The sequence below is a fragment of the Armigeres subalbatus genome, chromosome 2 (genome assembly GCF_024139115.2).
Source record: "Armigeres subalbatus isolate Guangzhou_Male chromosome 2, GZ_Asu_2, whole genome shotgun sequence".
NCBI classification, from domain to species: domain Eukaryota; kingdom Metazoa; phylum Arthropoda; class Insecta; order Diptera; family Culicidae; genus Armigeres; species Armigeres subalbatus.
In genome coordinates, this window is record NC_085140.1 from 312,481,692 (window position 1) to 312,498,503 (window position 16,812).

Genomic DNA, 16,812 nt, shown 5'->3' on the forward strand with positions numbered 1-16,812 from the left:
TTTTTCTCTCATTTCAATGTTGAAATAATTGAATAATAATATTATTCCTTGACGGCGTAGGTTGCTGTGTATTTGTTTATAGAAATGTTTCACAGGCGATTTGAAATATGTCCCTTGTGATTGCGTATGAAACATTTCAATAATCAGATACGCAGCTTTTACGCTGTTAGTGAATACCTAATAATGGGGTATTCACTAAAGCACGTAGGTTGCTACGTTCTTATAGAATGTTCACAGGGACATATTTCATATATTTCCATAAACAGATACGTAACCTAGTAAACATATAATTTATATTTGGTAGTTCCATCAAGTAATCCTTTCATTGCGAGTAACCCAGTCTGTCAGTAGCATGGATGCATCCGAAGCAGCACCTGGGACATCAACATCCCAACAACGACGACCGCTGCTAGCGGAGCTGGTAGAAAATCGATATCCTTGACGAACATTACGCCCATTATGTGCAATTAGTGAAACAGATGCTTCCAAAATAAAATCTGCCTCAGGTAGGTATCCTTCAAGCAGCGGAAGTTCAATATCTGTTATTTTGCAATTATCGTACGACTGTATTTCTTTCTTCGTAGATCGTCAGATTTGCTCCAAATACCTGGCACGATGCTGACTGAGCAACGCCACCCTCATGGCAAAGCTATCAGACAAATTTTTCCGGTACTTTCTCAAAGTGTTGGAAGCTGCCATCGTCAATCAGCGGCACTATGTTCAAATGTTAGTGCTATTACTATATCTGTATTCGCTTAGTGGACTTGATATTTGTGGTCCATTTGAAACATCCCCCTATCCCATTTTAGGACGATGAACCGGAACCGATGCGAGACGAACAGAAGGAAGTGTACCGTTGGTCCAACGATAGAAAGTCCTACGTAGCGGCAAAATCATTCCAACCTATGCGGTTTTGGTTTATGGGTTTGCGATGATCCACAGCAAGGGTGGGATAATGGCGATTCGGAGTTATGAATTTTAAACATGCTGCTTTTGCGAAATTTTGTTTCTATTTAGTGGCTATTCATTGAAACTTTAGAAATATTAAGTTTATCAAAATTCGAGTGCTAGAAATAAAGTTTCAAAAATTGCTTTTTGAGTAAAACGGACTACAAAATAAAATATCAAATCAGCATTATAATGCAGCGGAGGTGCAATTCTCTTGCATTATATAAGGTAACTCTTAATCTTGTTTACCTTCGAATGTGCTTGATAGTAAGTTTCTGCGAATTATCGTTTACCCAGCACAATTATATGGTATTTTAAATAATTTTAATCATTTGAAGTAATCGGATTCGTTCGGATGCTTCGGTCGTCCGTAAACAGTTAAAACAACATTTCTATTTCTTCTCGACGAGTTGCACTTACGATTTATGGTACTAAAATCCGTCACACACTCAAATAAAAGAATAACCCACGAATTTTGTTAATTTTGCTAACCTCTATGCTTACTGAAAGGATGAAAAGATGAATAAGAGATCTACACGTAGCGTTAAACGCAACACTACACTCTACTCAAAAAAACATTTCTGTGCAAATATGTTCAGTTTTGTCCTGCATTGCTGCACGATTAAACGCCTATATATGTACATTGTATATCCAATCATCGAAACGATGTTGATTTGTCATCCTACGCATGATTAGACATTCCGTTCAACTGTAGGTTGGATTTATGCTCCTAGTAGCAGTTGGAGTATAATTCGCCGAATATAAATCAGTTTCAGACAAAGTTTTCTCCATATGCTGAAAGAAAACCTCATTTGAATTTGAATGGATTCGTTATCGACTGCTGGAGTAAAGTAGTGAACTTCCTAGTCCTATGTTGAAAACAACCTGTAACTGAACATAATAAACTTATAAAACTTGAGCGTGTGGATTGCTGTGGAAAAACCATAGATATAATTATCAATATATGTTGAGTCCGAACAAATTATTACTCATTTTATGATTCCAAATTACCACATTAACGGTACCCAAAATCAAGTTGCCTTGTATTCCAAATACAAACCTTTTCTCCCATTTTGCGCCCTCGTTTTTCGTTACTGCGAACCATTCCACCGATTCGTTTAACTTTTAGTTAAAATTTGCAGTTCGATGGTTATTTTCTCATCGTGGTTAAATTTTACTCGACGCCAACCCATTTGAGTTTTGACAGATTGAAGTTATTTGAACGAAATGGATTTGGCATGAATTTCTCGAAGCAAAGTTTAACTATCGAACTGTCAAATCTAACCATGCCGAAGGAGGGTTATTTCTAACCTCGGCGAAATAACCATCGAACTGTCAAATTTTAACTAAAAGTTAAACGAATCGATGGAATGGTTCACAGCCTTATTAACGAGACTACCACCGATCAACAGAAATGTAGGACTACGTCTGTATTTTCTACATTGGTACACTTACGATTGTAAAATCAGGGACCGTCACGAAAATATGATAGACTTTAAACTTCAATATCTCATCCGTTTCTCGATGGATTTTCAATTTTGGACCATTCGACCAAGGATGAGTCAACGTTCTTTGTATTCATGTAGAATACTATTTTTAACTATTTATTATCGATAATTGATAAAAAGTTAGAAAAAGGTAAACTAACCAATCGTACATGCATCACTCTGAACTGCAAAAATCAATCACTTGCGGGTTTGGATGTTATCCTCAGTTTGAACAAGATTACACGCAGAGCGGACGCATCAAAGCGATCGCAGCGGAGCGGACACAGCATCACGGAGGCGCTGGTAACATTTTCAATGGAAATCCATCGCATTGGTGCTGGTGCTCGATGTGTTACTGCAGATCATTCAACCTCAACGAACCAGCATTTTATATAGGCTGACCAGATAATTTCGGTGAAAAAACAGGACAAACGCACTTGCAAAGAGGACATGTCAAAAACCTTGGACAAAATACAAGAGCTGTGAAATTTTAAAATTAATGAACTTAGTTTTCATTTTCTGTGTAAGGAGTTAGAAATTTTTAGAGTGAATAATTCCACCATAACCTTCTATTATTAAAAGTTAGTTGTGAAAAATACTGAACAACAAATCTCTTCAAAATACCGCCGATTTTATTTTAATCCACTCTTAAACGTTTCCAATTATGAATAATTGAAAATAACAAAAAATAGTCAAAGTACCCTGCCTAAGGGATGGTTTCCAGTTCGGAAAACATGTCACGGGATTTGGTCGCCTATGTGTTTTCAAATGGGCAGAATTTCGTATCAAATGCCCAATTCTAAATCCGCCCTTAAAAATGCGTGGCTTCTCTAACGCTTCACGCTTGTTGAGCCTCAAATAAACGAAGATTAAAAAAAATGGAGGACCAAATCCCGTGATACGTTTTCCGAACTGTAAACCAGCCTATAAAGCCGTCAGGGCATAAATGAGAGATAAGAAAAAATTATGAGGAAAAAAATCTTAAAGACAAATGAAAAAGAGCAATAGGGTGGATTATTAACTTCCGTGCAAAACCCTTTTCTATTAATATAAGTCAGGAGGAATCTGTGGATAAGAATAACAAGAGTCTCAACAAGGAAAGCATATTAATAAAAGTAATTTTAATACATTGTATGAATATGGTTAACGCATGTGAATAAATGTCGTATCTAATCAATTCTCAGTCCTTTTTGATCGAAATTGATTTGAATGACGCTAAGAGTAGCCTCACATCTCGGAAATCTTGTCCATTGATTTTCTTCCCATTGCTTCCAAAAAGAAGGTACTCATGTTATTTCGTGGCGCAAAGTAAAACAAATCCTCGATAATTTATAGGCGGGCCGAAAATTTTCATCAATGGTATCCCATAGATTCAGCCCACACATATGGAATCGCAATTTGCAGACAAGCTCTTCCTGATCTGTAAACTAGTCTTAAAGTACGTGAGGACCGATATCAGACTAAATTATTTTTAATGTCATCGTTTTTTTATTGTGGATGATTTCGAAATATTCGAATTATTCAGAAAGACTTTGATTGATTCTTAATGTTCGAAAAGAATCAAACGATTGAAACATATGTGGAGAATCAGATTTGAAAAAATAGAATTACGTTCATAAGATTCAAAAACAAATTGGAAATGAACCTTATTTGAAATTGAATTCATTATGCTTCATTTTATTGACGTTGAGACGTGACCTGACTTTCAGAATATACTTGCCTACCATGTTACCGGTTCCGTTTAATCCACTGATAAAATTGGCCAAATTTTAATGCCTTCGGAATAAGCAAAAAAAAGTCATTGAAATTAAGCTATATGAAAAAATCTCCCGTAGAAATACTTCTTGTTCATTAACTGTTAAAAACCTTAAGAAAAGTCGATCCATGGAAAATACATAACGGCATAGATAGCATTCTTTTAAAAGCAACACTAATTAGAGTAAGGTGCTAGTAATGGACCCCGTACGTATAATGGACCCTTTGAACAAAACCAAATTAAACACTGGAATCGACTATTTCCGCAAACTTCCGTCGGAAGGAGTTACTTCATGTAACAGGACAGCAGTTCCATACTTTGTTATGGACTGGGAAGCAGAACTTAGTTAACTAATTTGTAAATGCACATGCACTAAAGGGTCCTACTAGCACACAAGAGGAGGAGGGGTCCTTAAGGTCACTCCTGACGGAATCAAGATTAAAGTGCTCTGCATTTCGGGGCACACAACTCGCCTAGAAGCAACGCACAACTGTCATTTTTAATATTTCACGCATGCTGCGACGCAGCAAAGCTAAATCAACAAATTGACAGTTGTGCGTCCCTCTCTGAACCGAGTGATGTGCCCTGAAAACGCAAGCTATGGAACTTAGTTCCGTCGGTATAATAGGACATCAGGGCATGTGGGAATGGAACATGTAAATCAAATGGGAGGACCATTAAACAAACCCGACGACGTTGGACTCGAGGGTGGCCATATTAGGCATGCTAGCAACATAATTTTAAAATGCTTGCTTTAGTAGTTAAAATTAATGTTTTGGCAAGGGTAAACACTCAGCACCTTTCAATATGTATTGTCCTTACTGTGCCTTATACTGTGCCTAAATGTGCCGAAGTGAAAATAATATTGTTTTGGATGCACTGGTTTTATGGTTATGCCATCACGGGATAATTGTTTATGTTTGTTTTTATCACAAGAGATTTCCTCTGTTGTTGAAGTGGGTGTGCAGAAGAATTTCATTCCAGAAAAATCAAGTGATTTCTCGTTGCATTGGTACGATCCTCTACAGACTCAGGCCCAAAATCAATGCCAAAGACCAGGGAAATCACGCGTTCACCGACACGGATCGTCTGATAGGAGATGCCAATAACCAGTTCACTTTGAAACCAATCAACATCAACGATACAAAGTGTTTGATTAGCTGTAAGTTTGATGGTCCAGCCACCCAGACCAACTTGAATCATGTGATCTCTGTCGATGGCAAGCCAATGCGAATAGTGCCTTCCCAGAGAATATCAATTCCATGATGTACGGAATCTAAGCCTATAGTCGTCCAACACTTTTGTGTGTCTACTAACTTCAATGACTCGCAGCGTCGGATCTACCAAGGATATCGTACCGTCTCCGAATTGAAAGTATTGCGTATCATTGATAAACCGATAGCTGCTGCCGTTACCCACAGTAACAACATTCTGATTTTCGATGTTGGTGGCGGTACCTTCGATAAGTTAATCCTGTCCATCGATGATGGTATCTTCGAGGTCAAGTGCACTAGTTGCTCCTATCTTGGCGGTGAGTTTAATCATTTCACTCATGCATAGGATCTATCGAAAAAAAAGCGTGTCTTGTGTCCTCGACATCGACTCGGGCCAGCAATGAATTAACTCGCTGTTTGAATGAATCCATTTCTACTTGTCGATCACCCTTGCTGATTTCGTAGAACTGAACGGAGTAGATCAAGTCGATAAATTCTGACCAAGCCTCTGCTGGCTTGCAAACAAATAGAAAAAGTGCAGGACCAGTTGCTGATTGACGTTATTCCATATGCACGATATCGAAACTGCCGGAGGAATGTTCTGATCAAATTTAATATTGCCTCCAATCAATCAGATACAAATATTCACCACCAACTCGAATAAAACTCGATGTGCTGACTCGAGTACGTGACGACAACAATCTGACGCAAGTACTAGTAATCAGATACCATTACCACTTTGCGGTATATTCCAAATCCCTCGTATTGATTTGGATCGATGTCAACGGTATTCGGTAATATATAAGAAAATAAAACTATATTCATTAGCGACAAGAGTCGCTTTAGCAGGGAGGACTCCGAACGCAGTCCAGAAATTAAAGGAATTATTTCCTACAAACGCCAAGACGAATGCTCTGAGTCGTTCTCTTCAACTCAAAGTAGAGGTCCACTGGAGGATGACAAGCTTGAAAGCCGGGATTGTTATGCACTGCATCATCAAACACTCTATATAGAAGATACCTCAAGAAATTTTTAGTGGAACACCAAGGTGGGTTAGGTAATGATAATATAACAACAAAGACCAACGATACTATTATTATTACGTCTGCTTTTTCAGACTAGTCACCGTCGTGCCGTCCAAGGAATGTACCCGGATGCCGTGACAATATTTCACCTTAAAAAACTGCTACGTGGATAACGCCCTAGAATACCTTAAAACACCAAGGCGCCAATAAAAAATCTTGAGTGCTCACCTTGGTGCTCGTTCTGAGAACGAACAGAGTTCAATATATGACAACCCCAAGCGATTCGATTCAGAGTCGCCCTCAATCCAAAGCCAACTGTGAAGGTTTCCATCGCCGTTTTTCTTCTATTTTAATTATTTAAAAAATCTATAAATTAAAATATACAAAAACACATGTTATATGAAACATGTTTATTATATGTTGTTATTTTTATGGTTGCTACAATACAGGTTAATTTGGCAATCTCAAGCAAGTACAGTACAAACTAACGCAGTTTCGAGAAGAACCACATCTTCAATTCCTTTTAAAATAAGTCATTCAATGGGCGATTCGTCCACCCTTGAGTACAAACGGTTTCAATGTTCGACAGAATTCAAGTGACGGTAATAAGAGCAAGAAACAATCTTCGGATCCATTGTAGAGGAACGATTTGATGACGATGTCAACCCAGACTGGCGTTGTATTTTCCTAAAGACCACCGTGTTTTGCTGAGCTGGGATTACTGTCGAAACTGGCTTATCGCTCTGATTTCAGATTGGTTTTCAGATTATAAAGAGGAGTATTAGAGTTCGACGAAGAAGAAGATTCGTTTGCGATGGTAGTTACGATGACATTGTGGGTAAATGACTTATGACCGCTTTTAAACGGTTAGATTGGTATGATCTGCTCGTCATCGCGACACCAAAGGAGCAGTAAACGTGAACAAGTTGGCACTTGTTAGCAAAACTCTGCCAGAATAGCTTCATCAATCCCCCAGACAGCAGAATGCATGCATAATAAATTGTTTTTCTGTTATGCGATGCCTATCGCACTAAATTTCATCGCCTTATTAGTCGAAAACACTTTTTACGTACAAAAGTGGAGCAATATAAGTGTATTTCTTATCCGACGTTGCACGGAATGTATCGATGTCACGATTTTTATCGAGTTTGTTCGTTATGCATTGCGATGTAGTTGTGATAACAAACTCTGTTTGACAGATAATCCGATTTCATGTGGGTTTGATTGCGGGAATATGCGATGTCAACAAATGAAGCTGGAATAAACTCGTAAAATAGCCTACTGTGCGGGAAAATTTATAAATAAACTGATGAGCTTTGCGAAACAATCGAATCTGATGAAACTGATCGAGTAACGATTTTGATCGTGCATTCTTATCGATGTGGGTTGTCTGGATGGTCCATGGTGTTAGCAATTCTTGAGATTATATCCGTACTACATTCGGCTAGTTGCCGTATTAAATTTGTCCTCGATTATCTGGATAGGGATCGTTCAAAAATTACGTCCATTGTTTTTCGGCATTTTAACCTCACTCCTTTCACAAACTGTCAAAATATGTGACTCCCCCTCCCTGATACGTACGTGTGTCATTTTTATTTCGGTGATTATTTTGGTTTTCTTTTTTCGTACATATTTTTCAATAACATAATGAGTTATGTCCCTTAAGAGTTTGAATATGTTTTAAAATGCATTGTTCCTAAAATGCTTTCAGTATTTTCTTCTGATGGATGTCACATAAGACGACCGCCTCCCTCCCCTGTCACAAAACTCTAACCCCTCCCCCCTCAAACCTTGGACGTAATTTTGAACGGTCCCATACGTCGCATACACTAACCTCGTACTAGAAACTGTTTTTCCATTCCATGTCTGGTGAAGTTAATGGACACATCAAGTAACAAAAGTTCCTTTAAAGTACTTTTTACTTAATTAGCTTGACTGAGCTGATTAAGCAAAAACAGCAAACCCTATTCAACATCAGCACAGGTTCATCCACCGGACACATTTGTCTTTATTTAATTGTTCCTGTTCTGCAAACCGTCATCGATTTCACATGAACATTCAAACATCTCGCTGACTGTTGCTGGTCTAAATGATGTAATGAGAAACATTTTGATTTAATTTGACTAAAATTTGAATTTGACTAAAACATACCTCCTTAATTTCATACAATATGCTGTGTTGCCATTGTCGCTGACGGTTACCTCAGTGATATGCTCCGGATTCACCAAGATATACCTTCTCGTGGCACTATAGTGCACCATTCAAATTTCTGCCTGGCAGTGTTCTTCAAAGAACTACCGTGTCACCCTAAACTGAGATTTCTATTGGAACGGACCTCCGGCGCTTGGTCTGATTGTACATTGTGTTTACCAGCGTAGTTTTTCATTATCAGGACACTAATCAGTAGCTCCTTTAGAACCACGCGTCGCTGATTGCGTTGGAGCCTTCCTGTGCCTTATGCTGATGTGATGAATAGCGCTGGTCTCCTGGCTGGTCCCGTTGCTGTGAGGTTTCGGTGGGCATTGATGCGCGATATATAAGTTAAGTCCGATACCTCAGGATTTCACTTTTAAAAATAACTCTGAACACACGCTTTCGCTGTCGAAACTGGAATGGTTTATTGATTCTAATGGAACCTAAGTGCCTGCCTTTGTACCTAAAACCTGGACTTGACGCCTAGCAACGATGGTCCTCCGGTGGTCCGTAGTCCAGGTGGATATTGCTGATGGTGATGTCGCTTGCATCCGTTGGTGCTCCACTTCGATGTTCTGACTTCGCTGTATCGCTGTTGGTGTTTATTGATTGTCAGTATTGCTGATTCATCAGTTAAGTTTGTGAGGCAGTATCGTGTTTAACTTACTCCCTACCATTGCTCGTCGACAACTTTCTATTTGTATTCCAGTTTTGCTGATGCCGATGGCCAAAAGTATGATTATAGAGTGATGACGGTGCCGATACTATGGATCCGATTCGGTATTTGAACTCTATAGTTTTTAGATGTCATTTCCAAATGCAATCATAGTTCCGAAAGGTTTATGTGTCTTTCTACGTGCAACGTTTCGATTTTAGTTACCGTTGGAAGAATTGATGGCTGTTCAAATCGTAGTTCATAATTCTCGAAAAATTCGTTTTGATGAACAACGAACAGTTGAAAGCAGATAATTCCTCTCAACGTTTCTGGTTGGATGCCGCAGGTGCTATTAATGATTACGTCTTGGTGAACGGTTTGCCTAATAGTGTTCCTAGAGCTATCGTTTTCGTATTCGTTGATGGTGGTTTTTCTGATACCGGGCATTGCCCAGGTTGTCCTCTTAGGAGTGAGCTTCACATGCGCTGCTGATGCCCACTAGTTGATTCCTCTCACAGATCGCTTTGGTTGGCTTCTCGACATTGGGATGTTATAGCTAGTATTTGTTCCGGGTTTATGAAAACTGTGTTGTGCGTCAGCGTCACTGAGTGGTTGTTGCGGAACAACGGTTCGATGATAACTTTCTCGTAAGATGTAGTGTTGTAGTCTGGGGATGTTTACGCATATGATGGTTGATGATCCTTTATGTAATGTGGTGGTCGTTGGTAGTTGTAGCGTCGTCAAAGTGTTGAATTTTGAGGCCCTGATCTACGATCTCTGAAGAATGATTTGTATTTCTTTTGGTGTGGTAAAATTTGCTAACAATATTTAATTTTGATAACATAATTGCGTATTCTATTGCTTTAAATTTTCTAGGAATGCATCTAATTGAAAAGCTATTGAAATTTTTGGTTCTCTGACAGAATGTAATCATCGTTTTCAAAATTGAGTTTAACATGTTTTTGTGATTTCTGATTTCTTTGCTCACTAGGTTAAGCCTGTTCTCAAATTTAGAATTGATTTAATTTGTCTATTATTTTGTTTGATAAAAAATTGCCTGTTTTCTCAATTCTCTAAATTATTATTGATTATTTAAGGTCTTCTGCGTCAAGATTACCTGTTATGAATTTAATTGTACTTCCTAAAATGTCAATGAACCTCTTGAATCTGTTTGATTGAGAATTAAGTGTGTAATGAATTTTACTTCTCTGAGTTTCATTTGAATAATTTCTGATAAACTGCTTGATGAATTTTAGTTTGGCTAATCATTTTCTAAAATAGATATTGAAATTTCAAGTTGTGAAATCGATCACATGCAATAATCTGTCGTATCCTGCAATTACTCGTCCGTCCCCTTTTGAAGCAACGCTCCGTTGTTCGTAATGTCATGAATCTATAGATTGCCCATGGGATGGAATGAGGAGTGTGAAGGCGTGTATGAAATAGAATCCATTGTCGTTTGCCTATTGTCCTTCCTGAAATGAAATTCATGTTAGTTTTTTTTAATATTTTCTTTTGTGTATTTCCACTTAGAGTCGTCTTTAAGTAATCTACCTTGATCTTCTGACGACTATGACCGGTGAATACACGGTGTATTTTTCTTTATTCCTGCACTCTTTTGTATTTAGTTGAATTTTGTTGGAATTCAGGTATGCTTCCTTCTTTTATTGTGATAGCGTAAATTTTCTTGTTTAGATTTTCGTGACAAAATGATCTCGTCGTAAAGCTTTGTTTCTATTTTCTACTAGCATTTCCATATCGAGAGGCCTTTCTTGAGGTCTTTCAACCCATAAGCTCTCTGGGCTTCATTTTAATCTGGAATGAATAGTGTTATTATATTGGGTGCAAGCAATATAGAAGATTTCTTTTAGGTCTAAATCTTTAAATGTTGGTTTGATACAACGAAAGATTTCACCAATGGTTGGTGGAATCTCTCGACTGTACCGTTACTCTCACTGTGGTTAGCTGTGTAAAGAATACTTCAATTTGAGGTCTGAAGTAGTCCTCTTATTCGATTGATCTTAAGGATGGTTCGTTGTCACAAACTATTTTACGGGTGTCCATAATTTTCATAAACTTTATCAATCCTTTTCTCCACGTCTATAATGTTACGAGGATTTAATGTGTTCAACGACCGAACCTCGAGAATTTGTCAATAGCTGAAGAATAAGTTTTCTCTGCGATAAAAAATGTCAATGTGTACTATGTAGGAGTCTTTCCGGGTTAGGTGTACTGCCTAATTTCAAATTGAAGGGTGACGATCATACTTATTTTTATTACATGTTTCACAAAGCTTGATGTAATCTCGTATCTTTGCTTTCATCCTAGGGAAGAAAAATCTGTTCGAGATTTGTTCGTTGTTTCCCAGATGCCTCTATGAGCGCGATCGTGCGTTTGCTCAAGAATGAGGGTTTTCTTCCTGGGGTTCTAAGTCTATCAGTACTTCTGTTTAAATAGACTTTGAATTGATTCTCTATTAAAATGATTTTATACACGGTTTTGGATAAGATTCATAAGGTTCTCTGGACAATAAATACAATTTATTCTTTAAATCCATAAAATCCCTGAACATTGAATATTATTGGTACCCCAAAGTTAAGTCTCGTTATTGTTCTGCGGTAAACTCTTGGAAAGATTTCTCTAATGATCTGGTTCATTGGGTCCTATTTTCAAAATTATTTGGTTACTGAAGGCATTTTAAGGCTGTTCTGTACATTTATAAACTCAGAATCATGGTATCCTGAATGAACAGTCATATCAGATGATGAACTTTCATTATTATTAATCTAATTTCAGATCCTGAAGGCTATCAGCGACTACTTCTGCTTACCCGGCGGTAACGTATTTCGTAGTCGAATTCACTCAGTGAAAGACGCCAATGGACAAGCCTATTGTTGGTGTCTTTCAAGTTTTAACCTTGAGCGTTGATCCGTGTATAAAGTGAATTTTCTTCCTACAGGGTACGGCGAAAATATTTGCAAGCCAAACTACGGCTAAGAGCTCTTTCTCTATAGCCGTATTTTCTTCGGACTTAAGGGTTCGGGAAGCGAAAGCTATTGCTTATCGTTTCCGATAGTTCATGAGAGCACAGCGCCAATTGCAAATTGCTGGCGTCTGTAGTCAAGATGAATTGCTTAGAAAGTCAGGGTACTGTAAATATTACTTCCTGATAGTATTGTTTGACGTGTTCAAATGCGTTAACAAAATCTTCTGTATAGAAATGCTTTCTCCTTTTCTCAGAGCATTAGTTAACGGCTTCGCAATTTTGCAAGGTCCTTGATGAATTTGCGATAGTATCCTAGAATTCCTAGAAACCGCGTAATTCCTTTTCATTGCGAGTAATGGCCACTCTTGAATAATTTTTATTTTGTCGGGTTCGTTTAACACCATCGGGTGTGACAATGTAAGAAAGCAACTTCCTTCTGTAAGAACTCGCTCTTGTCCAATTGTACTTTAAGATTGTGTTTTTCAACGTCTTGAAAATCTTTGCCAAATTATCGATGTGCTCTGTTAAGCTTGTGGAAAAGACAATGATGTCATCCATATACACCAAACAGATGACACCTGTGTTCGGCGAAGAACATTGTCCATCACACGTTGAAATGTTGATGGCGCTTCTTTAGCCTGAAGGGCATCCTCAAAATTCGTGAGTGTCCATTTTCGACTGAACCTGTTTTCAGGATGTCCTTTTCTTCTACCTCGACCTGGTGAAACCCAGATGCGAGATCTAGCGTGGAGAAATACATTCCTTCTAATTCTGTCAAGGATATCGGTGATGTTCGGTATCGGATATCGATCATCTACGTTTTTGATTTAACTTGCGGTAGTCTATTACTAGCCGCCATTTCTGTTTGCCAGAGGCATCTAACTTTGGTACTATCCATACCGGAGAAAGAGGGCTATCCGAATGACAATGATCCCTTGATCGACAGTTTTGCGATTTGTCTCTGAACTTCTTCTCGGTGTAAAATGGGTACCTATAGGCTTGCATGAATTGGAGCCGTCCTTTGTTTAATATTATGTTTTATTGCGCTCGTGAAAGAAAGTTTCGAGCCTTCCGAGAAAAAATATTTTTCGTGTTGAGAAACTAACAAGTAGTTTCTTTTCTCATCATCATTAGATGCTCTGTCCTAAGTTGATCGTATATAGTAGTTTGTGCAACTAGTTGTAAAAGATGATTTTTTCAGCAGTTGCGTTTATCGACGAGGCTTGCCGAGTTGGATAAACTCTACGAGTGCTTAAAAATCGAGTTTTGCAACGAGTTACACGCTATTTTTGCAATGACGAAAAATTGGCTTTAAGATAAATCTGGACCAAAATGGTACTGTCTGATTTACGTTATATAATAAATCTGGCCAAAAAATTATGTTAGGAAAACACAGACAGATTCTATGTTATCGTGACATATTGAATGTTTGCAGACTATATAGCGATAGATAAATCTGTCTTTGGAACTGATAATTTGAACCTCACCCAAGCTAATTGAGAAAATTTGGTCAGTAACTATTGTTCAATGCTGGTTTTCCATATAGCACCCAAATAGGTGCTATAATGGACTTATCAACTCATTTGGGTTGCATAATGATCATAAAACACCAATTCCATTGGTATGGAAAAGTGACCGTTTTATCACTCAAATGCAGCTTAAACCAAATATTATGATCAGGAATTGCAAAAGATTTTTCAGGTTACTGTTGCATTTGTTTGACTCTAACGTAATGGTCTAAAATTATTAATTTCGGTTTAAGGATATCGTTGTTAATTATGACACTACAGGCTTCGGAAGAATGATTCATATAGGCATTAAACATGAGAGTCTTCTGCTGAGTATAATCCAAGTGAATTATAACGTGCGAGTTGATTTCAAATCTTACCTCTAATAAAATCACACCTTTAACTGCTATAGGAATCTTGATGAATTTGTTTCGTGAGCATTCAGATGTGGACGATTTGTATCAGGGTACTTACATTTCATTTTAATCTTTCCTCGGGAAATTGTAATTCGTTGCTACCAGTAATAATATTTGCTTTGAGATTTTTAAGGAGTTCATAGCCTATAAGGCCATCAAAAATGGTGGAAATCGAAAACGAAGAAATATTTGCTTTTAGTATCAGGAATGGTAATGAAAGGTTCAGTTCTACAAATTGATTAACTATGTGTGCCTCTTACGTTTCTCACAGTAGTAGGGAGTTGTGTACCTGCAATTTTTGTAAATTACGTTTTTTCAGAATATAGGTTACGATTACTTCCAGAGTCGATTAAAGTTTGAGTTCGCCTTTGTTTGTTAAAATGGTGATGTATGGAATAGAAATTATTTATTCTGACTCGATGGACCCTGCCTGCTGAAAATTTAAATCATCGACATGAGTTGGTTCACTTTGTTTTGGTTCGGATCATTTTCTGCTGTCGGTTCAGGTGTCTCGACAGTAGATGCTTCTACTGTTTCGACGGCGTGCTCGTTTGAATTATTCTGCGGGTTGATAATAGTCGTAAAGATTCTGACTCAGGATAGTAGTAATAGTTATCGTAATAGTCGTCGTGTTGTATGTATCGTGCTCTATATGATAGTTAGGATCTATTCATATAATTTAACTTACTGGACCTGATGGAGTATCGACTTCCATCGGGACTTGTTTTGTTGAGGTGTAAATCCTGAACAAACACATTTGGATGGGACGTTGTTGTTGGGGCAGGTTAAATAGATGCGTTTGAATATTGCTGTCTGGGAGAATGAACTGAGGCGATTTGGGTGTTTCTGAACTGGTTGTTGAATGGTTAGGATTAATGATTCGATGTTGTATGTGGGGATTGGATTTCTTTGCATTGGCGTGAATGGCTTATAGAGTCATGGGAATGGTAGCGATGTTGCATTGGATACGTTGGATGAGACGTTGGACTGGTTTGATTGGTATTGAGGCGGTATCTGTTTGTTTGATTTCTTGCATAGTGAGTATGCTTCTTCTAAACAAAGTCTAGTGCATCTTTTAATGTTGGGGTGCTTGTGCTCTAATAATGGGTCCAAGAGGTCTTAATCCACCTAAGAACACTTTTAGTCCCATTTGTTGATATGGCGTGTTTTGGATGATTTTATTTGCAGTTTGTCTCATTGGGGTTTAATATTAACCAGCAATGAGAGGAGATATGTGGAGATTTTTGAAACAGAGGGTCTTCCCTATGATGATTTGCACCAACCCTGTAAGATCCTTTGTCAAGGTTACCTCGTCCCTACGATCGCTGTAGTGGCTGATTAAATTGGTTTTATTTTCCAATCCAGCCCGGTTCCGTACACCATTCTAACACGTTATCGGCGTCACCTATAATTTCGAGCGTATCGCTTGAACCGATTGTATGCATAGTGGTGTTGCGCACTGAATTGACTAGTGGTATGAGATTTTCAATGGATCTCAAAAATGAATGCAGTTTCACGGGATTCCCGTCGAAAGATGGGAGGTCCTAATGATTCGAGGTGTTTGCAGCGCTTTCAAAATTGGTTGCGTTTGTTCGATTTCTTGAATTATGGGCGCGGGTGCCGCAGCTGCTTGGCTTGCTTGACCAATTGTGCTGCGTGTAATGCGCGCTGCACACTGACTTCTAATCTTGTGCTGGATTTCATCCCTCTCCTTCTAATTGATGCTGAAGAGCATTTGCGATGCTGAATTTGATCCATTGTAATAAAATTCCCTTATTGAACTAGCTAATTTATCACTTTTAGATATTTTGTTAATAAATGTTTCAGATCACTTGTTAAATGTTTTAATCACTTTAATTAATAAATTCTTCGTTTTCGTATAATATTCACTTTTCAAATTGTTATTAAATTTAGTTTTAAAATATAAAATACAGACTTCACCTTGATTACAGATGTTCGCTCGTGATCGGGATGATATCCGGATTCCAATTTTGATCGAATAGCATTTTGTTTCTTGGGTTCCTAGTTTTCCTGCTTTCGAGAGTTTAGAAGAACACTTAATTTTCCAGAAATTTGTAAAATCACTTATGTTTTTTGGATAAAGGTTCTGCGGACACTGACAGGCACTAATCCACGATGTTCACTGCGGGTGCTTAATTACGGTACAAGTTATTCTCACTATCCGCCGACTGCGCCAGTTAAGTCCGATACCTCAGGTTTCACTTTTTAAAAATAACTCTGAACTACAAGCTTTCGCTGTCGAAACTGGAATGGCTTTATTGAATTCTAATGGAACCTAATTGCCCTGCCTTTGTACCTAAAACTGCTGACTTGACGCCTAAACGATGGTCCTCGGCTGGTCACGTAGTCCAGGTGGATATTGCTGATGGTAGGTGTCGCGTTGCATCCGTTGGTTCCACTTCGATGTTGCTGACTTCGTATCGCTTTTTGGTGTTATTGATTGTCCAGGTACTGATGTTATCAGTTAAGATTTGGTTGGGCAGTACTGTTTAACTTATGGTGAAGGACTCCTCCGCGGACGACGACAAACTTTCTATTACTGTATTTTTTTGGTCAGCGACTGCTGTTGCTAATATTTCTTACGGCTTTCCGGATGAACGCAC

At 38.2% G+C, this 16,812-nt stretch overlaps 1 pseudogene; it reads left to right on the top strand.

Annotated features, from left to right (window-relative positions):
* The first annotated feature begins 352 nt into the window (after window positions 1–352).
* On the top strand, window positions 353–975 carry LOC134216260 (uncharacterized; annotated as a pseudogene).
* The last annotated feature ends 15,837 nt before the right edge of the window (window positions 976–16,812 follow it).